This window comes from Argopecten irradians, chromosome 8 (genome assembly GCF_041381155.1).
Source record: "Argopecten irradians isolate NY chromosome 8, Ai_NY, whole genome shotgun sequence".
In the NCBI taxonomy this organism is placed as follows: domain Eukaryota; kingdom Metazoa; phylum Mollusca; class Bivalvia; order Pectinida; family Pectinidae; genus Argopecten; species Argopecten irradians.
In genome coordinates this window covers 2558334-2584488 of record NC_091141.1, presented here as the reverse complement: position 1 = coordinate 2584488, position 26155 = coordinate 2558334, and the positions used below count along the sequence as shown (strand labels likewise).

The 26155-nt window shown below is 34.8% G+C and overlaps 1 pseudogene; it reads right to left on the bottom strand.

Moving 5' to 3' along the window:
- Nucleotides 1-21928: 21928 nt before the first annotated feature.
- LOC138329087 (uncharacterized) lies at nucleotides 21929-25535 on the bottom strand (annotated as a pseudogene).
- Nucleotides 25536-26155: the final 620 nt, after the last annotated feature.

Below are 26155 nucleotides of genomic sequence, written 5' to 3'. Positions count from 1 at the left end.
TTGTTCGTGTCAATATACAATAAAAGCGTCCTGTAGGGTTATTGGTCTAAGCACCAGCCCTATTGCGCATGCGCAAGAATCACATGCTTTGCAAGCTTCTCGTTGATACTGATCTAACATGGATGATTGTTATGGATGCTTCTGAAGGTTAAACATAAAGGCATACGAATGAAGTTATATATGTAGTCGAATTATAAAAGTCTATAGAACCGCAAATATAATATCAGTGACTAGTTAATTAAACATCTACACATCAACACTTCATAAGCAAGGGAGACACTTATGAAATGGGTCTCGGCAGTTAGGGACATGGAGTAAGTACGGATATCTAATCTAAAAGTAAGCGTGGCATTAGGTCAGAACAGGGCATATATTTATTGTTACGTCAACGCTTGTTAGTAAATAGAAAAATGTATTTTTGAGAGAAATAAAGGACAGATCTTAACAGATAACTAATACTACTTATAATGGATAGAAAAAATGAAAAAATCGAATTAGTCAAATATATCGTTTTGCAAGAATATTATTAAAACATACTATAAAAAGTATGTGTAAGTTGCAAGTGGTTATAATTAGGTATGTAAAAGAGAGAAGGGTACTGGTGCAATGGTGCAGGTGTTAGTAGGAAGTGAGGAACGATCTTCAGCATTTCCAAAATCAAAGTGTCTATTACCATGGTGGGGAATCACGTGGTTTGTAGTTTGTGTGTTACACGAATCAAAATGGCGGCCGCCAGCAGTTTTGCCAGAAAAGAAGGTAAGTCACTGAAAATACCCTTTGTATCGGCATTTTATAGTGACGAGCATATGCTATACATAATTCTAGGCAAACCGATACCTTAGTTGTGTTGCAACGCTCTGTACTTTTCTGTAACCTTCTGACCAAAGTTTTAAATCGAAGCGATTTTGCTCGTAGTAGAATTGGTAGTATACACGAACCAAGGACGTCCTTGCACGAACATATATGGCGAGCCGAACGCTGCAAAATTCAATAAGTAAAAACATTTGTGCGAAAAAATGTGTTTGTGATATATCGTTATATGTGTTCATTATTTTTATTTGTGTGTGAAAAAATATTTGTGTGTATTTTTTTTTCTATATTTGTGTTTGAAAAAAATGGTTTGTGTGTAAAAATATATTTGTGTGTGATGTTGTTTTATGTTTGTGTGTGAAACTCACACATAAATATATATTTTTACACACAAATGTATATTTTTCACACACACAAAAAATTATTGAACAAATATTTTATTTTTACATATAAATATTAAAAAAATACAAAAACATTTATTGTTTTTACACATAAATTAAACATATTGAACGCATATAACGATATATTACAAAACATTTTTTTTCTTTGCACATTTTACTTAACTTATTGAATTTTGCAACGTTCGGCACGCCATAAACATAGTGCTTTTCGTACGTTTTCTGTGTTTAGACAGGGCCATTCGCTGTCAATGTGATATTTAGGGATTTCCATTCAGGATGGAAATTCCTATTGTTATTGTTCTGTTTTTTCTTCTTATTATTATTATTACAAGCTAACCGATATTTACATAATATATAATTTTCAGTCATGTGGACATGACGTACATAGGAATTATTTTACGTAATGAATAATTTGCGTGCCCCTGTGCTTGGGCTGAGGTGACCAGTATTACATTTCACGGTCCCGGAATAGCAGTTGAGATGGGTAGTTTTTATCTTGTACATACGTTCCTTCCACATATTCATAATTCTAAATATAACTGTCGAAGACAGATATATCTGGATCAAATTATCGATGAAAAGTTACATTATGTATAAGACCACGATCAAGTGTATTGTGGGTAGCGATAGGCCTAGGACGTCTCCTTGCAGGCGGTATATGGAATTTTCAAATTATTATTTGCCTAGTTGAAATAAATGATTTGTTTTAATGTCCAGGAGACAGGAGTCATCTCGTCTTTCCGTGTCAACACCAAAATAAAACTAACAGGCCTATTCAAGGACTCGTCCTTGGCCTAGCTACTGTAAGATACTGACCATGTATATATCCGATGTAAATCCTCAGATATATAATTATTTATTCTGTAGTAATAGAGCTACATGTACATGTAGCCCTCGCCAGATATTGTGAATAGTTTGAATAGGCATGTTTGCATGATATATTAAAAAAAAAAAAAAAAAAAAAAAAAAAAATTTGCCGGCGGTGGTGATAATCGAAAGATCAGAAGATCTGCACGTTAACACTAAACCAGATTTCTGTTTTTTTTATATACAGTGATTATTTTTATAAGAAGCAGATAACATTGTTGTATGATAGAGTATTTCCTTATAGAAAAAAAAAATGTAAATGTAATGTGCATGTAGCTGTTGTTTCAGCATGAAGAAAAGTGAAAAAAAGATAATAACACATTGATCACAAATCACAAAGTTTTGTGTTGTTCTTTGATATATCTGGTATACGATAATCTTTGTTTGTTATTTTATTGATTTTTTCTGATATGCTCGAACGTCGTTGAAGACACCCCCTGAGAGGAATGAGTTAGATTTCGCCGAGACGAAGCACAGGTCGTGTTACGTTGATACGGAGAAAACGACAGTTTTTATTTTATACCATGGAATATCAACGTTATATTATGCATTGAGAAATTGTACAATACAATCTTTTTTAGATTATATCTTTCTACTGCGTATGCATCGTAAAATTCTACTAAGTTGCATGAAAAATCACGATAACTGCAGGTACAGGTAGGCTCAGAGATTTAAATAATACTATTTAAATCTCTGGTAGGCTTAATGTTATACAATGCACAGTCGATGTCGGGAACAGATCCGATTTGATGCATTCAACTCAAATATAAAAAAAATTGAATGCTACAGCCGAAACCTTTTGGACTCAGAGATAGTCAAAGATCGCTTTTTTTAATGAATAAGAAAAAATAAACACGAAAAAATCACGATAGCTGCTCGCAACCCAGTGGTACCGCAGTTTCATCGGTTTTCGACGGCGAAAGACCAAAATAGATTTTTTACACACAATGTGAAACATATTCAATTCAACTCATTAATTATATGTGTCAGAAGCATGTTAATGATGTTTTTTGTGCAATATTTCATAAAATTCATCTACTAAACGAAGCCTTGTTATCCACAAACGCTGTAAGATTTACATTGTAGCTTACGTAGGCCTACTGTTTCTTTTTGTCAAAGTGACGTTTAAATAATGAAATGTTCCAAGATAAAGTAACACTATTATTTTAAACTATGTTAAGCTGTATATGAGTGCAAATTGCCACCATAACACCGCAAATGAGTGCTTATTCAATCCTTCAAAACGTCAGCTTGCAAGGTCGAATCACCCGGGCTCATAGAGGACTAAAAAGTGACGTCATTGGAATGTTCGGGATCAAATCGTCAAATTTAGAAATGGTAATCAGAATAAAGAAATTAATCATTTACTTATACACATCGCAATATTTTCATATCGCAACTGTTACATGAAATTCTTATTACCTGGTATCGAGTTCTATGCCTGATTAATCTCGATATTTAGTGCTGAAAATATCTGGTTTATTGATATTATTCCGCTACTTTTGTTGAGTTTGAATTCGCAAATTCGAAGGGCGTCAGAACGCTTGTTTTCAACCGGAATCAACACCGTAGTGATAAAGACCTTCCAAGTAAATTTTTGCATCGACATAAAAAGTTGATTTTCTCAAAAACTAAGAAAAATAAAATACATTAATTTTGCTGGAACACTAAAAAAATCATTCTGATTTCGGAACAGTTGGAATCATGAAGATACCTCTAACAGTATTTTTATTATTATTATTATATATTATGTAAGTAACAAGCTAACCGATATTTACATAATATATAATTTTCAGTCATGTGGACATGACGTACATAGGAATTATTTTACGTAATGAATAATTTGCGTGCCCCTGTGCTTGGGCTGAGGTGACCAATATTACATTTCACGGTCCCGGAATAGCAGTTGAGATGGGTTGTTTTTATCTTGTACATACGTTCCTTCCACATATTTATAATTCTTAATATAACTGTCGAAGACAGCTATATCTGGATCAAATTATCGATGAAAAGTTACATAATGCATATGTATAAGACCACGATCAAGTGTATTGTGGGTAGCGATAGGCCTAGGACGTCTCCTTGCAGGCGGTATATGGAGTTTTCAAATTATTATTTGCCTAGATGAAATAAATGATTTGTTTTAATGTTCAGGAGACAGGAGTCATCTCGTCTTTCCGTGTCAACACCAAAATAAAACTAACAGGCCTATTCAAGGACACGTCCTTGGCCTAGCTACTGTAAGATACTGGCCATGTATATATCCGATGTAAATCCTCAGATATATAATTATTTATTCTGTAGTAATAGAGCTAAATGTACATGTAGCCCTCGCCAGATATTGTGAATAAATTGAATAGGCATGTTTGCATGATATATTAAAAAAAAAACGAACAAAAATTGCCACCGGTGGTGAGAATAGAAAGATCAGAAGATCTGCACGTTAACACTAAACCAGATTTCTGCTTTTTTATATACAGTGATTTTTTTTATAAGAAGCAGATAACATTGTTGCATGATAGAGTATTTCCTTATAGGAAAAATAAAAATTTGTAAATGTAATGTGCATGTAGCTGTTGTTTCAGCATGAAGAATAGTGAAAAAAGGATAATAACACATTGATCACAAATCACAAAGTTTTTTGTTGTTCTTTAATATACCTGGTATACGATAATCTTTGTTTGTTATTTTATTGATTTTTTTTCTGATATGCTCGAACGTCGTTGAAGACACCCCCTGAGAGGAATGAGTTAGATTTCGCCGAGACGAAGCACACGCTCGTGTTACGTTGATACGGAGAAAACGACAGTTTTTATTTTATACCATGGAATATCAAAGTTATATTATGCATTGAGAAATTGTACAATACAATCTTTTTTAGATTATATCTTTCTACTGCGTATGCATCGTAAAATTCTACTAAGTTGCATGAAAAATCACGATAACTGCAGGTACAGGTAGGCCTAATGTTATACAATGCACAGTCGATGTCGGGAACAGATCCGATTTGATGCATTCAACTCAAATATAAAAAAAAAATGAATGCTATAGCCGAAACCTTTTGGACTCAGAGATAGTCTTAAGTCTTCAAAGATCGCTTTTTTAATGAATAAGAAAAAATAAACACGAAAAAATCACGATAGCTGCTCGCAACCCAGTGGTACCGCGGTTTCATCGGTTTTCGACGGCGAAAGACCAAAATAGATTTTTTACACACAATGTGAAACATATTCAATTCAACTCATTAATTATATGTGTCAGAAGCATGTTAATGATGTTTTTTGTGCAATATTTCATGAAATTCATCTACTAAACGAAGCCTTGTATCCACAAACGCTGTAAGATTTACATTGTAGCCTACGTAGGCCTACTGTTTCTTTTTGTCAAAGTGACGTTTAAATAATGAAATGTTCCAAGATAGAGTAACACTATTATTTTAAACTATGTTAAGCTGTATATGAGTGCAAATTGCCACCATAATACCGCAAATGAGTGCTTATTCAATCCTCCAAAACGTCAACTTGCAAGGTCGAATCACCCGGGCTCCTAGAGGACTAAAAAGTGACGTCATTGGAATGTTCGGGATCAAATCGTCAAATTTAGAAATGGTAATCAGAATAAAGAAATTAATCCTTTATTTACTCACATCGCAATATTTTCATAACACAACTGTTACAGGAAATTCTTTTTACCTGGTATCGAGTTCTATGCCTGATTAATCTCGATATTTAGTGCTGAAAATATCTGGTTTATTGATATTATTCCGCTACTTTTGTTGAGTTTGAATTCGCAAATTCGAAGGGCGTCAGAACGCTTGTTTTCAACCGGAATCAACACCGTAGTGATAAAGACCTTCCAAGTGAATTTTTGCATCAACATAAAAAGTTGATTTTCTCAAAAAGTAAGAAAAATATAATTCATTAATTTTGCTGGAACACTAAAAAAATCATTCTGATTTCGAAACAGTTGGAATCATGAAGATACCTCTAACAGTATTTTTATTATTATTAGTATATATTATGTAAGTAACAAGCTAACCGATACTAGTGTATATAATAATGACAATAAAAAAGCCAACCGAATTTTATAACATATATATAATTCATTTTTCACAAAAAATAATACGGGCAGCCACTTGAAACGTCATATATACACGTGCAAATGACATACGTATCAATTCACTAGTAAACGTTTCTGTCATAATATGCGTGCCTCTGTGTTTTGGCCGAGGTGACCAAATTTTCATTTTATGGTCTCGGAATAGCAGTTGAGACTGCTTGTTTTACACATGTTCATAGAAATTTAACTGTCGAAAACAGATATATCTAGATTTAATATCCCATAAAAAGTTACATAATATAGGACCACGATCGAGAGAATCTCGGGTAGCGATAGGCCAATGTCGTCTCCTTGCAGGCGGTGTATGGGATTCGCAATTTATTTAGTCTAGATGAAATAAATGATTATTCTAATTACTTGTTTATGTAAATAATGAACTTGCAATATTTCCAACGTTGGACATTTTTATTTTGCTATAATGAATATCGATGGTGCTATCGTTTTTGCGATGAGATAAGATGAGGAGGTTTTGCAGAGTCATCTCTGTTTTCCCTGTCGACACAAAAATAAAACTTGTATTGTAAGATAGTGACCTGGTATTCTGTTTATCCTGTAACTTTTTCATTATACATACAGAAGATGGTATTCAAAACGAAAGCAAATTGTCTGTTATTTACACGATTTCGCTCAAAGCGAAACGCTTTTTTGATGATCAAGAAAAGTTGCATTCATTAAACCGAATGAGTGTTTACTCCTTTTTACTACTTCACTTTGTGATGTACACTGTTTTGGCGGGACTGACTGCCGTTTCATTCATCCTACTACATGTAAAAGTGACGTCACTGGAATGTTGGTGATCAAGTCAACAAATTTAGAAATTGAATCAAACGAAAGAAATTAAACATTTATTTACTGACATCGTAATATTTTCCTATTGCAACTATTACAGGAAATTCTTATTATCCGATATCGGGTTTTGTGCCCGACTAATGTCGATATTAGAGCTGAAAATGCATTGTTTTTTGATATTATTCCGCTCCTTTTGTTGATTTTAAATTCGTAAAATGAACTTAACCCGCGAAGGGCGTCAGAACGCTTGTTTTCAACGTGAATAAACACCGTAGTGATAAAGACCTTCCGAGTGAAAATTTGCATCAGGGAAATAGGGACACAAAAAGACGATTTTCTTCAAAAGTAAGTAAGTTACACAACATTAATTTTGCTGGAACACTTAAAAAATCGTTCTGGTTTCAGAACAATTGGAATTATGAAGATATCTCTTACAGTATTTTTATTATTATTATTATATATAATGTAAGTTAATTACAAGCTAACCGATACTTACATTATATATATAATTGGCTTCTTAGGTAAAATATGTGTTTTCGTTTAAATATCACATACAGTGTATATAACAATAATGACAATAAAAAAGCTAACCGAATTTTATAACATATATATAATACATATAATTCATTTTTCACAAAAAAATAATACGGGCAGCCACTTGAAACGTCATGATATATACACGTGCATATCAAAAGGTCTCCAATACTTTAAAATGACATACGTATCAAATTACTAGTAAACGTTTCTGTCATAATTTGCGTGCCCCTGTGTTTTGGCTGAGGTGATCAAGATTGCATTTTACGGCCTCGGAATAGCAGTTGAAACTGCTTGTTTTACACGTGTTCATAGAAATTTAACTGTCGAAAACAGATATATCTAGATTTAATATCCCATGAAAAGTTACATAATATAAGACTACGATCGAGAGCATCGTGACTAGCGATAGGCCAAGGTCGTCTCCATGCAGGCGGTGTATGGGATTCGCAAATTATTTAGTCTAGATGAAATAAATGATTATTCTAATTACTTGTTTATGTAAATAATGAATGTACTTGCAATATTTCCAACGTTGGACATTTTTATTTTGCTATAATTAATATCGATGCTGCTATCGTTTTTTGCGATGAGATGAGATGAGGAGGTTTTGCAGAGTCATCTCTGTTTTCCCTGTCGACACCAAAATAAAACTTGTATTGTAAGATAGTGACCTGGTATTCTGTTTATCCTGTAACTTTTTCATTATACATACAGAAGATGGTATTCAAAACGAAAGCAAATTGTCTGTTATTTACACGATTTCGCTCAAAGCGAAACGCTTCTTTGATGATCAAGAAAAGTTGCATTCATTAAACCGAATGAGTGTTTACTCCTTTTTATTACCGTGGGAATTATGTAAGCGACGTCATTCCGGTGATTGTGACGTCACTGTTTGGCGGGACTGACTGCCGTTTCATTCACTCCTACTACATGTAAACGTGACGTCACTGGAATGTTGGTGATCAAGTGAACAAATTTAGAAATTGAATCAAACGAAAGAAATTAAACATTTATTTACTTACATCGTAATATTTTCCTATTGCAACTATTACAGGAAATTCTTATTATCCGATATCGGGTTTTTGTGCCCGACTAATGTCGATATTACACCTGAAAATGCATTGTTTCTTGATATTATTCCGCTCCTTTTGTTGATTTTAAATTCGTAAAATGAACTTAACCCGCGAAGGGCGTTAGAACGCTTGTTTTCAACGTGAATAAACACCGTAGTGATAAAGACCTTCCGAGTGAAAATTTGCATCAGGGAAATAGGGACACAAAAAGACGATTTTCTTCAAAAGTAAGTAAGTTACACAACATTAATTTTGCTGGAACACTTAAAAATCGTTCTGGTTTCAGAACAATTGGAATTATGAAGATATCTCTTACAGTTTTATTATTATTATTATTATATATAATGTAAGTTAATTACAAGCTAACCGATACTTACATAATATATAATTTTCAGTCATGTGGACATGACGTACATAGGAATTATTTTACATAATGAATAATTTGCGTGCCCCTGTGCTTGGGCTGAGGTGACCAATATTACATTTAAGGGTCCCGGAATAGCAGTTGAGATGGGTTGTTTTTATCTTGTACATACGTTCCTTCCACATATTCATAATTCTAAATATAACTGTCGAAGACAGATATATCTGGATCAAATTATCGATGAAAAGTTACATAATACATATGTATAAGACCACGATCAAGTGTATTGTGGGTAGAGATAGGCCTAGGACGTCTCCTTGCAGGCGGTATATGGAATTTTCAAATTATTATTTGCCTAGATGAAATAAATGATTTGTTTTAATGTCCATGAGACAGGAGTCATCTCGTCTTTCCGTGTCAACACACCAAAATAAAACTAACAGGCCTATTCAAGGACACGTCCTTGGCCTAGCTACTGTAAGATACTGACCATGTATATATCCGATGTAAATCCTCAGATATATAATTATTTATTCTGTAGTAATAGAGCTACATGTACATGTAGCCCTGGCCAGATATTGTGAATAGTTTGAATAGGCATGTTTATATGATATATTAAAAAAAAATTGAAAAAAATTGTCGCCGGTGGAGAATCGAAAGATCAGAAGATCTGCACGTTAACACTAAACCAGATATCTGCTTTTTTATATACAGTGATTTTTTTATAAGAAGCAGATAACATTGTTGTATGATAGAGTATTTCCTTATAGGAAAAATAAAAAATTGTAAATGTAATGTGCATGTAGCTGTTGTTTCAGCATGAAGAAAAGTGAAAAAAGGATAATAACACATTGATAACAAATCACAAAGTTTTTTGTTGTTCTTTAATATACCTGGTATACGATAATCTTTGTTATTTTATTGATTTTTTCTGATATGCTCGAACGTCGTTGAAGACACCCCCTGAGAGGAATGAGCTAGATTTCGCCGAGACGAAGCACAGGTCGTGTTACGTTGATACGGAGAAAACGACAGTTTTCATTTTTATACCATGGAATATCAAAGTTATATTATGCATTGAGAAATTGTACAATACAATCTTTTTTAGATTATATCTTTCTACTGCGTATGCATCGTAAAATTCTACTAAGTTGCATGAAAAAAATCACGATAACTGCAGGTACAGGTATAGTAGGCCTAATGTTATACAATGCACAGTCGATGTCGAGAACAGATCCGATTTGATGCATTCAACTCAAATATAAAGAAATGAATGCAATAGCCGAAACCTTTTGAACTCAGAGATAGTCAAAGATCGCTTTTTTTAATGAATAAGAAGAAATAAACACGAAAAAAATCACGATAGCTGCTCGCAACCCAGTGGTACCGCGGTTCATCGGTTTTCGACGGCGAAAGACCAAAATAGATTTTTTACACACAATGTCAAACATATTCAATTCAACTCATTAATTATATGTGTCAGAAGCATGTTAATGATGTTTTTTGTGCAATATTTCATGAAATTCATCTACTAAACGAAGCCTTGTATCCACAAACGCTGTAAGATTTACATTGTAGCCTACGTATGCCTACTGTTTCTTTTTGTCAAAGTGACGTTTAAATAATGAAATGTTTCAAGATAAAGTAACACCATTATTTAAAACTATGTTAAGCTGTATATGAGTGCAAATTGTCACCATAATACCGCAAATGAGTGCTTATTCAATCCTTCAAAACGTCAGCTTGCAAGGTCGAATCATTCGGGCTCATATATAGAGGACTAAAAAGTGACGTCATTGGAATGTTCGGGATCAAATCGTCAAATTTAGAAATGGTAATCAGAATAAAGAAATTAATCATTTATTTACTCACATCGCAATATTTTCATATCGCAACTGTTACAGGAAATTCTTATTACCTGGTATCGAGTTCTATGCCTGATTAATCTCGATATTTAGTGTTGAAAATATCTGGTTTATTGATATTATTCCGCTACTTTGTTGAGTTTGAATTCGAAAATTCGAAAGGCGTCAGAACGCTTGTTTTCAACCGGAATCAACACCGTAGTGATAAAGACCTTCCAAGTGGATTTTTTTCATCGACATAAAAAGTTGATTTTCTCAAAAAGTAAGAAAAATAAAATACATTAATTTTGCTGGAACAATAAAAAAAACATTCTGATTTCGGAACAGTTGGAATCATGAAGATACCTCTAACAGTATTTTTATTATTATTATTATATATTATCAAGGACGTATATTCAAATTCAAATTCTTTATTTGCATTAAGTTTTTCAACTTATTTGCTTTTTACAAAGAATAATATCAAAATACAATTTGCATACATACAGGATAAGTGGAGAATGGACAAAGCATTACATTAATGACTTTCTCAAAATAGTTGCATTATAAATATATTTACTAAGTAGATTTAATTCTTTTATATTTGTAGTACTCAAAAGTTTGGTTAATTTAAATACAGATGGTTTTTCCCAATAATGTCTTTTTATAAATTTCTTTCTAATATCTTGATAAATTGGACAAATGAGAATAAAATGATATTCGTCCTCAATATCACGATGAGGGTCACAAAACTGACAAACACGCTCACTTCTATCTAAATTTGAAAAACGTCCAGATTCAATGCACAAGTTATGTGCCGATAACCTTATTTTTGTCAATACAATACGATTTTTGTTTGGAATATACTTTGTCAAATAAGTTTGTAAAACAACTTGATTCACCAGGTGACGATATAAATAGCACTTAGAAGAGTTTTCTAATATAGATGACAACTCTTGAAAAGCTACATCATTAATTCTTTGTCTGATTATTGGTAAAATATTTGATGGAACAACTTTATGCTGGTTTACCCAAACATCACCAAAACCATGACTGTACAATATATCTTTAACACATTCTACCCAATTAAATACATTGTTCGATTTTGGTAAATTCAATAAAACATTATAAGCAGTTTTTAAAATACAGTTATTAGAATCTATAATTTTCAACCAGTATTTTATCATTCGATACTTTCTGGTGTAAAAAAGAGGAAAACGCCCAAGTTCAAAATAAACCATTACATTGCATGTGGATTTTTTAACATGTAATACCTTTTTACAGAATTCAAGCTGTATCTTTTCAATATCTGGAGCTTTACAGCCACCCCAGACTTCCGATGCATAACTTAATACACTGTTAACATATGTATCAAATAAATTTAAAAGAGTAACAAAATTCATTTGCATAGATTTACATTTTGAAAACAAAGCAAACACAGCCTTTCGCCCTTGTTCTGACAACTTTTTTTGTAATGCATTAAACTTATTATTAAATTTAAAAACAACTCCCAAATACGTAAATTGGTGTACAACTTCCAACTGTTTGTCATCATAAAACCAACAATCTTCTTTACGTAACTTGCCACTTTTTCTAAAAACCATTATTTTAGTTTTTTCAACATTCACAGTTAGATTCCACGTTTCACAATAATTATGTAGGCTGTTCAGCATGTTTTGTAAATCTCTGGCAGATTCCGCAAACAAAACTAAATCATCAGCATACATCATGAGAAAAAGGCTTAACTCACCAAATTGGTAATCATTTACTCCATGTTCTATAAAATAGTTTTCAAAGTCATTAACATACAACGAAAACATTATCGGTGACATAATTTCTCCTTGAGCGAGGCCCATATTGTTTACAAAAAAATCTGAACATCTCCCATTTACAGTTACACAAGATTTTACTTGGCTATACATTGATTTAATAGTTTTAAGTAAGTTTCCTCTAATTCCAAGTTGAGATAATTTAAACCACAATTTGCATCTATCTATAGAGTCGAAAGCTCTTTTAAAATCCACAAAACAGCAAAATAATCTTTTATTATCATTAAGAGATTTAGTAATAATAGAATGGAGCACAAAAATAGCATCAACTGTACTTAATCCAGGGCGAAACCCAAATTGGGCATCAGTAACAACACTGTTTGATTCCGACCATTGTATAAGACGATTATTTAAAATGGATGTAAAAAGTTTTGCCATACAGCTAAGAAGACTAATACCTCTATAATTGGCAGGGTCACTACGGTCTCCTTTCTTATAAACTGGTATAATTACAGCAGTTGAGAGTGTATGAGAAGGATAAGTCACACTGGGTTTTATGGAAGTCCAAGGCAGGCGCTTTTGTGTTTGTGCACTGACCGTGACGTTGGGCGACGACTGATTTTCCTTTGATATCCGCCGGCGCAGCCTTTGATGTAGCTTGCGGGTGCGAGGGTTACCGTCTTACTTTCTGAAGCGGTGCTGTCATTTCATGAGCTGTCGATTTTTTTAACGAAAATTTAAGACATATCCCCTAAACATTCCGTCTTTAAAGCAAGTTATAAACGTCGTGAAATTTAATAAACTTTACAATGGTGTTTCGTTTGACTCGATAAGACAAGTATTTGTTGAGAAAAAACGGTTTTTATTCCCGGTTCATAGGCGTCTCGCGTGGTGTTTAGTAATGTAAAGAGACAGACACGAATCCTTCTCACTTATAAATCCTTGATATTATGTAAGTGTATATAACAATAATGACAATAAAAAAGCTAACCGAATTTTATAACATATATATAATACATATAATTCATTTTTCACAAAAAAATAATACGGGCAGCCACTTGAAACGTCATGATATATACACGTGCATATCAAAAGGTCTCCAATACTTTAAAATGACATACGTATCAAATTACTAGTAAACGTTTCTGTCATAATTTGCGTGCCCCTGTGTTTTGGCTGAGGTGATCAAGATTGCATTTACGGCCTCGGAATAGCAGTTGAAACTGCTTGTTTTACACGTGTTCATAGAAATTTAACTGTCGAAAACAGATATATCTATATTCAATATCCCATGAAAAGTTACATAATATAAGACTACGATCGAGAGCATCGTGACTAGCGATAGGCCAAGGTCGTCTCCATGCAGGCGGTGTATGGGATTCGTAAATTATTTAGTCTAGATGAAATAAATGATTATTCTAATTACGTGTTTATGTAAATAATGAATGTACTTGCAATATTTCCAACGTTGGACATTTTTATTTTGTTATGATTAATATCGATGCTGCTATCGTTTTTGCGATGAGATGAGATGAGGAGGTTTTGCAGAGTTATCTGTTTTCCCTGTCGACACCAATATAAAACTTGTATTGTAAGATAGTGACCGGGCATTCTGTTTATCCTGTAACTTTTTCATTATACATACAGAAGATGGTATTCAAAACGAAAGCAAATTGTCTGTTATTTACACGATTTCGCTTAAAGCGGAACGCTTCTTTGATGATCAATAAAAGTTGCATTCACTAAACCGAATGAGTGTGTACTCATTTTCACTACCGTGGGAAATATGTAAGCGACGTCATTCCGATGATTGTGACGTCACTGTTTGGCGGGACTGACTGCCGTTTCATTCACTCCTACTAAAAGTGACGTCACTGGAATGTTGGGGATCAAGTCAATCAAATTTAGAAATTGAATCAAACGAAAGAAATTAAACATTTATTTGCTGACATCGTAATATTTTCCTATTGCAACTATTACAGGAAATTCTTATTATCCGATATCGGGTTTTGTGCCCGACTAATGTCGATATTACACCTGAAAATGCATTGTTTCTTGATATTATTCCGCTCCTTTTGTTGATTTTAAATTCGTAAAATGAACTTAACCCGCGAAGGGCGTCAGAACGCTTGTTTTCAACGTGAATAAACACCGTAGTGATAAATACCTTCGAAGTGAAAATTTGCATCAGGGAAATTGGGAGACAAAAAGACGATTTTCTCCAAAAGTAAGTAAGTTACACTACATTAATTTTGCTGGAACACTTAAAAAATCGTACTGATTTCAGAACAATTGGAATTATGAAGATATCTCTTACAGTATTTTTTATTATTATTATCATATATAATGTAAGTTAATTATTATTAGGGATTTCCATCAGGATGGAAATCCCTATTGTTATTGTTATGTTTTTTTTCTTATTATTCTTAATATTTCCACGAAACCTTCTTAACACCTTTTCTCACGAACGGAACAAGGTACGACGCTCAAATTTGGAGTGCGTACGTTCGATATTTGTACGATAAAGGTCAGGGTCAAGGTCACAGACGTAAAAAACTACTAATTTCGAACGAATTTTAAATGCTCATAACTTCATAACTATACGCTATACATCGTCCATATTTAGTTATTCAGGTAGATCGCGATATTGAACGTTTTCTTCTCATTACATGTTATCAGAGATTATGTCTAGGTCATGAGTTCGCTAGAGGGTCAAATGAGGTCAAACAAAGGTCAAATATGAACTTTACAATAGAAATGTTTCGAAGGGCGCATATGAAAGAACTTGTTCTCAGGTACATAAAATGACCAATTTCAAAGTCATATGATTCAAAATGGCGGAGATATTGAACATAAAAAATCGAAATTTTAGTTTATATATTTGTCCCTGCGCGAGACGTTTCAGCGCTTTTTAACCTGTATGTACAGTGTTGATTTTTCAAACCTATGTTGTATGAACAATTGTCTTTAAAAGTTATGGATTTTAAAGGGGTTCTATAGAAAAATGGCGGAAATATAGCTCTCCAAATATGTCAATTTGTTCCATTTCCTTATTTTTTTCCGAAATTTGTGAGCTCGTAGGGCCTTTATCATTAAATGTAGGGTGTTGATTTTTTGCAAATGTAGACTTTGGCATATTGTCTGTACAGGGTGATAATTTCAAAATCGTGAATTCGAAAATGGCGGAAATATAGCCCTCTAAATATGGCGTTTCGTTCATTTTATTAACGTAAATTTTACCGAAATTCATGAAAATTCAAAGAGAAATGTTTTGAATTGGATGTGAAAGAGCATGCTCTCAGACACATAAAATGACCAATTTCAAGGTCATAAGATTCAAAATGGCGGAGATATAGGACATCAAAAATCGAAATTTTAGTTTATATTTGTCCCTGCGCGAGACGTTTCAGCACCTGTATGTACAGTGTTGATTTTTCGTACCTGTGTTGTAGGAACTTTTGTTTTCAAAGGCTATGAATTGCAAGGGGTTATATAGAAAAATGGCGGAAATATAGCTCTCCAAATATGGCAATTTGTTTCATTTCCTTATTTTTTTCCGTAATTTCTGAGCTCGTAGCGCCTTTATCATTTATTGTAAGGTGTTGATTGTTTGTAAATATAGACATTGGCATATTCTCTGTACAATGTTTTAATTTTAAAGAAATGAATTCGAAAATGGCGGAAATATAGCCCTCTGAATATGGCATTTCGTTCAATTTTTAACGTAAATTTTACCGTAATTTATGAAATTTCAAAGAGAAATGTTTTGAATTGGATGTTAAAGAGCATGATCTCAGACACAGAAAATGACTAATTTCAACGTCAGGTGATTCAAAATGAAAACAGAAAACATTTTTAATTTTGAAATTCATAATTAGCTAGCCAATCAGCGGCCGGGTTAAAATTCTGTCCTGTGCTCAATCTTCGTTACACACGGGCCGTTTCGAAGGTCTTTTTTTCATTTGGCTGGTTGTTACCTATACCCAACGTGAATACTTTAATTTCGAGATGTTTTAAGTTCTACACGATCAATGTACACAATCGCCTTGTTTGCGTTAATACACGTACATGTACATGTGTAGCTACACCGCATGCATGGGAGGCCGTCCTTACGTGAACCTAGCTATTAATAGGACGTACATTTAATCAAACAAAGGTAATGCACAAACCCAATAACTGACAGGTTCAAAACCTTGTATGTGTGTGGCAGAGCTGTCACCTGTGACACCGGATGTTTAAGCAAAACCGTTGCTATGTTGGGGAAAATACCCGGCAGTTTTGAAACCACAGAACTAAACAAATTCATATCAAAAGTCTTTACAAATTTTACATCTACATGTATTGCCCGACCCACACATTAACCATTAACTGATGTACCTTTAATATATCCAATCAGCAGGCTCCGATATATTCACCTCTCTATGAAATCTTCTGCCCCTTAATCTGTTTACGGTTGGACCAGCCTAATTTCGTAAGAAACGCTTTTTGATTAATATTGAGTGAGATCGTCCGTTCGTTTATTCATTCGACCTGAAGCGAAGGAAAAGAGTATTAAAGCAATCGTCTGTTCGCTAACATTACTTATATCATTACATAGGTGGAAACCCCGTGTTTTGAATCGCGATCAAAACGAGTTATTATTTCTTTTTTTCCCCCTTATTTCCACAAATCTTGTTAGCAGGATATCTCACGAACGAAACACAGTACGACGCTCAACTTTTGACACATTATGTAGGTACATGAGATCTTGAAACGTACGTTCGATTTTTTTTGTAAAAAATGTTCAAGGTCAAGGCCACAAACGTAAAAAACTACTTTTTTTAGACCAAATTTTAAACGTTCCTTACTTCATAACCGTACGCTGTACGTTGTCCCCGTTTTGTCTTTAAGGTAGATCGTGACATAGCGCGATTTTTGTTCATCACATGTTATCAGAGATTATGTCAAGGTGACAAGGTCAAGAGCTCGCTACGGTGTCAAACAAATGTCAAAAGCGAAAATTGCCACAGAAAAGTTCATTGGAACCAAAATGGCAGAGATATAGACCTTGGAAAACTGCGATTTTGCCGTTTTCCCCGCCAAAAATGCACAAGATTTCAGCGCCTTTAATACTTAACATACATGCCTTAATTTTGCATAGACATAGCATGGACAGATATCTACAACAGTTTTACGCCAAAACTTTGTGACTATGTTACGTCATCAAACTCGATTATACATATTTCATATTTCATACACCTATGGCATACATGTGTGCCTGCATGAATTAAGATTAAAATTAAAATTATAGTCAAGGTCATACAAGTCACATATGCTACATCAGTACAATTGTTGTAGAACATCTTTACATCAAAGACTGATTGCCGCATGTCAAAATAAGTTTTTGTTGTATGACCTTAATCACTCTTGAAGGTCACGATAGTAAAATGTTGAATTACAATATATATGCTGAAATATCATTTTACATTAACACAATTCCTTTGAAACATCAGCTGAGCTCATGTATGGTATAAATGTATATGCTTAAAATCGAATTACGTTGACATGAATTCAAGGTCACAATGGTCAAATCTTGCCCCAAGAGCACAACATAGTTCAAGTTATATGTGTCGTAAGTTTCATACTCACGAAACAAGAAGAGCTTTTAATATGTTATTCACCACCAATAGTTACCAACATTTTGAGAATTGCAATATTTACAATGCACAGGATTTAATTTAACAAAGTCAAATAAGTGTTCAAAATTAATTTTTGCGGTATATTTACTGCCTAAAAGTGATGATATTTGCCACTTCAGTGCGGAAGAATAAATACACACGGTCCGACCATGAGCTAAGTTGTGGTCTGCTATTTTATTTTACATTTTTACAATGGTATCAGTAATTATAAAGTGACCTTTTCACGTATACTCTCATCTAAACATACATAAAGCATAAAGACAAGAATTAATATGATGCATAAATGCTGTGTTGTAACGAGTGCCTATAAAGCTTCATGATTTTCACGGGATCTCAGCGCATTTACAATTTGGTGTATAATGGTCATTTTTTGCACATACATGTAGGTATATATACTGTACTATGGAACGATGTTTAGAACAGTTTTTGTTTCAATGTTATATCATACAAATTGGCAGAGATATTGGCTCATAAAATTGGCAATTTGATCATCAACGTTAAATATGATTGCGACCGTTCGCCAAGATCATCTCGAGTTGTGTCTTTTTGACCATCATTTAACTTGCTTACTAGTTACTGAAACCAAAGGTATAGAATTGCATAAAGACACAAATTTTCATAATATTAACATATACATGTACATCGTTGTTTGAATGCTGTTAGATCTGCCCGTTACTAAGACGCGCAGTGTTACGTGTTAATAACCACATATAAAATATATATACAGAACTTGTTTATACAAAAGTGGCGGCTTCATTTCACATAAACCACACAAAATGTTGAGGTTTCATTTATAGATATAGTATATCTTATTACCCCATCTTAGGCAGTGATCCGTTCAATGCACATGTATGTTTCACAAAAAGTTACATACATTGTAATTTGTCCTCTATCTATGTTGCATTTGTTGAATGTTGTAAATATGTTTCTGTACACAGTTGTCTTTTGAAAATTGACTAATAATAAAGTTTGAAGTTTGAAAGTCCAGAGACACGACAGGTAGTGATCCATTCAGTTGATTTTATTGCATCATTTCCATTTAAGTGCAATTTAAAGAATCTTTTAAAACTTAGAAACATTTAACAGATAACATCAACTAAACCACAATTATGGGCACTGTCTAGACCCAGTAGGTAGCTAAATCGACAAGTTTGTCGGTCATTTTACACATTTTTCACAAAGGCTCTCATCTTAACATACATAAAGCGTAAAGACAAGAACTAATATGGTACATACATTTGGATGATTTTAACGGGAACTCAGCGAATTTACAATTTGCTGTTAAATGGCCAATTGTCGCACATTCATGTAGGTATATTCTATGGAACGATGTCTATAACAGTTTTGAGTTTCAAGGTCATATCATACAAAATGGCAGAAATATTGCCATCAAAATACTGTCATCAAAGTTATCATGTAGGTATATACTATGGAACGATGTCTAAAACAGTTTTGAGTTGCAAGGTCATATAATACAAAATGGCAGAAATATTGCCATCAAAATACTGTCATCAAAGTTAAATACACGATCGCGCCCGGTCACGAAGACAACTCGAATTGCGTCCTTTTGGCCATGAAACTAAAGGTATAGGATGCATTTACAAGACTGCATAAGGACAAAAATAAGCACAATAAAGATGTGTTTTCACGTTTTGAAAATATTGATATATAATCGTTCTTTGGATACTGTTAGATTAGGCCGCCACTGAGGCGCACTGTGTTACTTGTTAATCACTAAATATACTGTAAAATATACAGAACTTGTTTATACAAAAGCGGTGACTCTATTTCACTTTACACACAATACAATGAGGCAAAATTATATTCCAATTGTTTTATTACTGATACATCTATCTAATTCAAAAGCAATTAAATCATACTATGAAATTTACAAATAAAACCCTACAATCTAAACTATGACTAAATAACCTAGCATGTGGCTTTTTGGGAGTTACTCGTATTAATAGTACAGTCGTCATGTTGCAAAGCAGAAAGTTGATAAAACGAACTTTCTGCCTTACAAAGCAATAAATAAAAACTAAAGTCGTTCAGGTTTGGGTGATAATGTAGCCAAGGTTTATTACTGTATCATCGTATTATGTAATGTTACATAATTATAGATCGATGATATAATCATGACACAATATTGCAAAATATTATTGCATAACATATTTTTTTATAATTATGATTACAGTAAGTGGAAGAACCACATGTAATAAACCAGGTAGTAATTTGTCCGTCTAAGGGACCGACTAACCTCGACTAATTAAGGACTAAACTAAGTAATCTATTCTAAGCTATTCTACACATATAAAGGTACAAAGTTTAACACAACCTACACAGTTAACGTAAATACCGGGCGGGAAGGGAAGGGAGAATTTTTGTTGAATTTCACTGCGAACAAGCGCGATCTGTTCTGCACGGCCGAAAATTTGAAAGTGACGCTTTGCTTTGAATTTTCTTTATACATATCAGAGGTTGGAGCAAGTTTTAAAACGATTGGATGCTACCTACCCTATCGTAGAGTTGTTGTGTCCCAAGGGGAATCACAACACGCTCTCCATTAGTTTACATATCTACGACGCATGGAAAAGTCCGAGAGACTCGAACGACAGTAAACCACGTTAACGAGACCTTGCGAGACTTGGTAAAACATTGTTAATAAACACTAATTTCGTTAAAAAGGAAATATCTAGAAAGTGTGTACATGTAAAGCGAATTCCTAAACTGTAGTCTAAATTTAAAAGGGGGGCATGTACAACGAAAGATAATAAAATGAGGAGTCGCACCAAACCGGAAGTTACACCACACAGACGTAAATATACACAGACGCGACACACGTGTGTAAGTACAGTACACTGCCGAAGAACAAGTGTGGTGTGTAGCGAGACGGGTATTGCATGTAATATTGTATACATATTACAAATGATTCTTCCGCCTACAATTAATAAAATATTATCTAGATAATACATACATTAATAGTACAGTCGTCATGTTGCAAAGCAGAAAGTTGATAAAACGAACTTTCTGCCTTACAAAGCAATAAATAAAAACTAAAGTCGTTCAGGTTTGGGTGATAATGTAGCCAAGGTTATTATTACTGTATCATCGTATTATGTAATGTTACATAATTATAGATAGATGATATAATCATGACACAATATTGCAAAATATTATTGCATAACATATTTTTTATAATTATGATTACAGTAAGTGGAAGAACCACATGTAATAAACCAGGTAGTAATTTGTCCAAACACCCAAACCTGAGTTGGTAAGTATATAAAGTAAAATTACATATTTGTATAAAGTAGTTTTTTAAAAAAGGTTCAAAGGAGAGTAGGCACAGTGACCATTAATGAATTCAGTCTGTACTGCCTGTTACTGCAACGATAAGACACATATAATTACAGGTCCATGGTATATACGTACACATATCCATCACGATATATCATACACAGTTCCACATGGTATAACACAAAATAAATCCAAAGTCAATCCATGAAACAATATGAAGTTCAATGATATAACCAGCAGCACGGGAAGTCGACACCATAAATAATCACTGATTAACATTATGTTCTCCTGAACTCGGTTTAAGAGGTCCATTGATGTCCATGTACTGTCTGTGATCGAACAGACCACGCACTGTTCAGAATGTTTGTACAAATATATTTTGAGTCACTGTTATTACATGCACACTACAGAGATGGGTCTTCATGGCTGACCACAGACATATTTAAAAATTCAGAATTTTTTCTTTATAGCTTCCCCAAGTGAAGTACTGAGGTGTTGACGATATGCGAGAGACGTGTCTATGTATTTCTTATATGCATCACTACGCCAATCCCCTTGCGCTTGAATGATTTCATGTGGTAAGCCACACTCAAGCGCAAAGGATGCTCCACCCCGCCTAAAGCTATGCCCAGAGTATTTTGAATGATCTATCCTGAGATGTCCAAGGCACTCTCGAAGACGAGAGAGGAAAATATCATAGCTAAGCAACCTACATCCCCCTGGAGTAGGGAACATAAAGACCGGTATCTTTAAGTTTTTTGAGGGACACAGCCTGAACAGCAAAAGGAGGGCTTGGGTGGGGCAGAGGGGAGAGGAAAGAATTAATGGTAAAGGTACAGAGAGTGACCTCTCTCTAAACTGAATAGTTTTTGACCAATGCACATGTAGGATCACTCCATTAGGACTAAAGGACACATTATGACGACTTAGATGTATGTTAGGATTAAAATCCTTCAAGGAGGGGGGGGGAAAGGTTAGACTTCCTGAAGAAGGAGAAGAAGGCAACCAAGCAAGCAGCCCAAAAGCAAATATCACGAGGGGACTTAATATCAAGCTGGGGTAAGATTTGCATTAAAATAATGGGAGTAATCGGAAGTTTCTGGCAGGATGAGTCCCCCAACAATCTACGTGCTCCCTTTAGTACTCTACTTATATGGAAATTGTCAACAGGATTAGTTAACCCGACCTCAAGATGTAAAAGCCTTACAACCGACAGGTAATTTCTTATTGAGGAAAAACTGTAACCTCATAGATAGGAAGGCAATGTACCGCCCTAAATTGATATAAGATATTGGGATAGGTTTTATACTATGATCACAACAAAATTTTAGATAGGTATCTAGGTAGGTATGGTATGTTCGTCTGGTTGATGGCGCCAAAGCATTCGCACGTAACAGGGACACTTGATCATCCAGCAACCGCATATTTCGGGCCGTGCCTAGATAAAAGAAGGGAAAGAGACCTAATAGACATATGGTACAACAGAGAGAATAAAGGGGTTGGCATTTGGAGCGTTGAGACAAATGAAGTGTATGCCTTGCCCTCATGCAAACGGGACACACAATCTGCTAAGCAATTATGCTTACCTTTGATATGTTTGGAAGATAAATGAAAGTTAAATCTGGCTGACAACCAGAAGAGGTATCTTAGAAAATGCATAACTGTAGAATTGCGAGACGTACATTTGTTTATACTAGATACTGTGACCATATTGTCAGAGAAGACAATAATACGCTTATTTGCCCAGGCCGGAGCCCAATAGTGTGCTGCGAGGCATACAGCTAGAACTTCCTTTTCATTTATGTGCATATGTAACGCAGTAGGAATGTCAGCGGACCAGTTTGTATAAAACCAGTCATTACCCCAATGACCACCCCGCCCCTTCATTACAAGCATCTGTGTATACACTTGTAACAGCTCGTTTCTCTAAGAGGAGGGATTTGCCATTAAAGGTTTGAAGGAAGGTATGCCACCAGGCTAAGTCCCGGAGGACTTCCGCATTAAACCGGAGTTTATGGGAATCTTTTTTCAGGGAAGACATAGCATTGATCAGTCTGCGAAGGAAGACTCTCCCGCCATATACTACCGACGATGCCCAGTTTAGTTTCCCTATTAAAGATTGTAGTTGCTTTTTGCTAGCACGACAGCGAGAGCTGAAATTGTCTAGCTCATATTTTAGTGCGTGTAACTTCTCGTCAGGAAGTCTGAGATGCATTCCGAGGGAATCTATCTCGATACCTAAGAAGGTCAGCTTGTGTGTTGGATCCACAACTTTATTCCAGCTAATCATAAACCCTAGCCTTCGTAAGAGGCAAATTAGGGTGTTAAGGCTTTGGATGCATTGAGCCTTAGAAGACTCGCAAATAAAGAAATCATCTAGATATGCTACTATGTTACTAAAACCCTTACGATTCATAATCCGAACCACTGCCTGAGAAAGTCTATGGAAAATACTAGGTGCTAAACGAGAGCCAAATGGTAATTTTTTATCAATGAAGTAACGAATTCCGTCTTTAAATTCCCAATGAATCCCCGTTACTGTTTGACTGCTGTCACTGATTGGGACAACACGATATGCACTTTTGAGATCTACTTTGGCCATGTAACAATTAGGGGATACTAGTCTCGCAGCAGAGTCAACCGTGCTGTACTTATGTTTAGGAATGTTTTCAGCGTAATCATTCACTGCTAATCCCTCAGGTCTACTACAGTCATGTATCAGTCGTACACCTCCGTCAGGCTTTGGTATGACCCCGAAAGGACTGACTATCTTGGGTGTAAAGGGCACTTTCACATAATTACCGTTCTCAATTTCGGTCAAAACTTGCTCTGTTGCTTTCTGATATAAAGGACTTGAGGGTCTAGCTGATGGGTGATTTTTTAGATAAGCTCTGGCAGGACTAGATACAGGATCAATAATATCAAAACCATTCCTAATTCCATTTAAGATGTAAGACTTGTCAAAATCATTGCCTAATTCATTCTCCCAGGCCGTTATGTTCAAACAAGCAGAGGGCTTAGGTTGCTTAGCTACACCTAGTTTTTTAAACTATGGTTTCCTCTAGCATGAGACGCAAAACATGCTGGTATTGAACAAACATGCTCGTATCGACACTGCTGTGCCTGACACCCTCCTTTAGAATTGAATCTTTTGCATATTTCCTTCCCTTGGGGTGTAAAATTAGCAAATTTCTGTTGAGTACCGGGGGCCAAAGGTTTTTTCCTCTGTTTTGCAGACTGAGAATTTGATGACTGATATGGTCTGAGGCGCAAAAATTCGTCCGATAGGTGAGAGACAGCTGTACCCCAACGGAACTTGTGGACATGTTGGAGACGTCTGTATTCCCTATCATATAGGAAGACAGATATCATATCATGTGTTGATATTAAACGATATATCCTAGAAGTGTGTGATAGGTAATCAAAAATGTGGTCTTTGGACAGAGTACCATCCTGTACAAGTTTATGTAATATAGCCAAATTAGCATTGGACCATTGTGACAAAGAGATATTTTCTAATTTAGGTTTTTGGGGCCCAGCTTTATAAATAAATTGAAAGACCTCATTTTCAGACACAATTTTCTCAGTCTGCATACCCCCATTAACAAAATCTGTGATATCTAAATAGTTATTATCACGGGCCTGCCCGAGTGATTTTAAATGTACCTGAGGGTCCTGCCATGAAAACCCACCTTGCAGTGTTTCATCAGTATTTTCACGGCATCCAGCTGTTGTCTGTTGACCTCTCTGCAGGTTGTTCAACACTTCCCTGATCAGTAAGTCTTCATCCTGGGAATTCTCATCAGTTGTAGCCGATTCCTGAATCTGGGATGTGGAGCCGCCTGTGGCTCCTTCTGCTCTACGCTGTACTGCCTCTACCGGATCCGTCGAAAAAGTTTGTTTCACAGCTTTGACAATGAGTTTGACCTGGCCTACAGGGATCTTGGACTTGGCCAGGTCCTCAGAAGTGAGGCAAGATAGGGCCTCCATTGAACAAAATCCCAAATTGAACAGTAAATTTAGTGAATCCTCAGTTATTTTTTTTCTGTGTTGCCCAGATCTCCACTTTTTTCATTTCCGCGTTCAAATCAGAGGAATCCATGATTAGTATTTTTTTTCCAAAATCAGGCCGAATTAAAGTTGAATTTATGTTCTTTTTCTTATAAAATTGACTGATAATGTTCCAAAATTAAAATTGACCACAAAAGTAACAGCCGTCACAAAAGGCCGCACAGTCCAGCTGAATGGCAAACAATGCCTGCTCTACGGATGTTGCCGTTTTCATGATGCTCTCCAACCTCTGAATCATGTATGTGTCCAAGGAAACGTCATTTGGAATTTTAAAGAATGAACGTATTTCCTTTTCTGGCATTTTTAAGTTTTCAAATTTTGATCGTCTTTGATAAAATGATCCAAATACAGCAAGAATATTGAATAGCAAGAATATTGAATGCTTAGATCGTCTGTGATAAAATGTTCCAAAATATAGCAAGAATATTGAGGCCGAATGTACCAAAACCAGCAAGAATTTTTGTTGAATTTCACTGCGAACAAGCGCGATCTGTTCTGCACGGCCGAAAATTTGAAAGTGACGCTTTGCTTTGAATTTT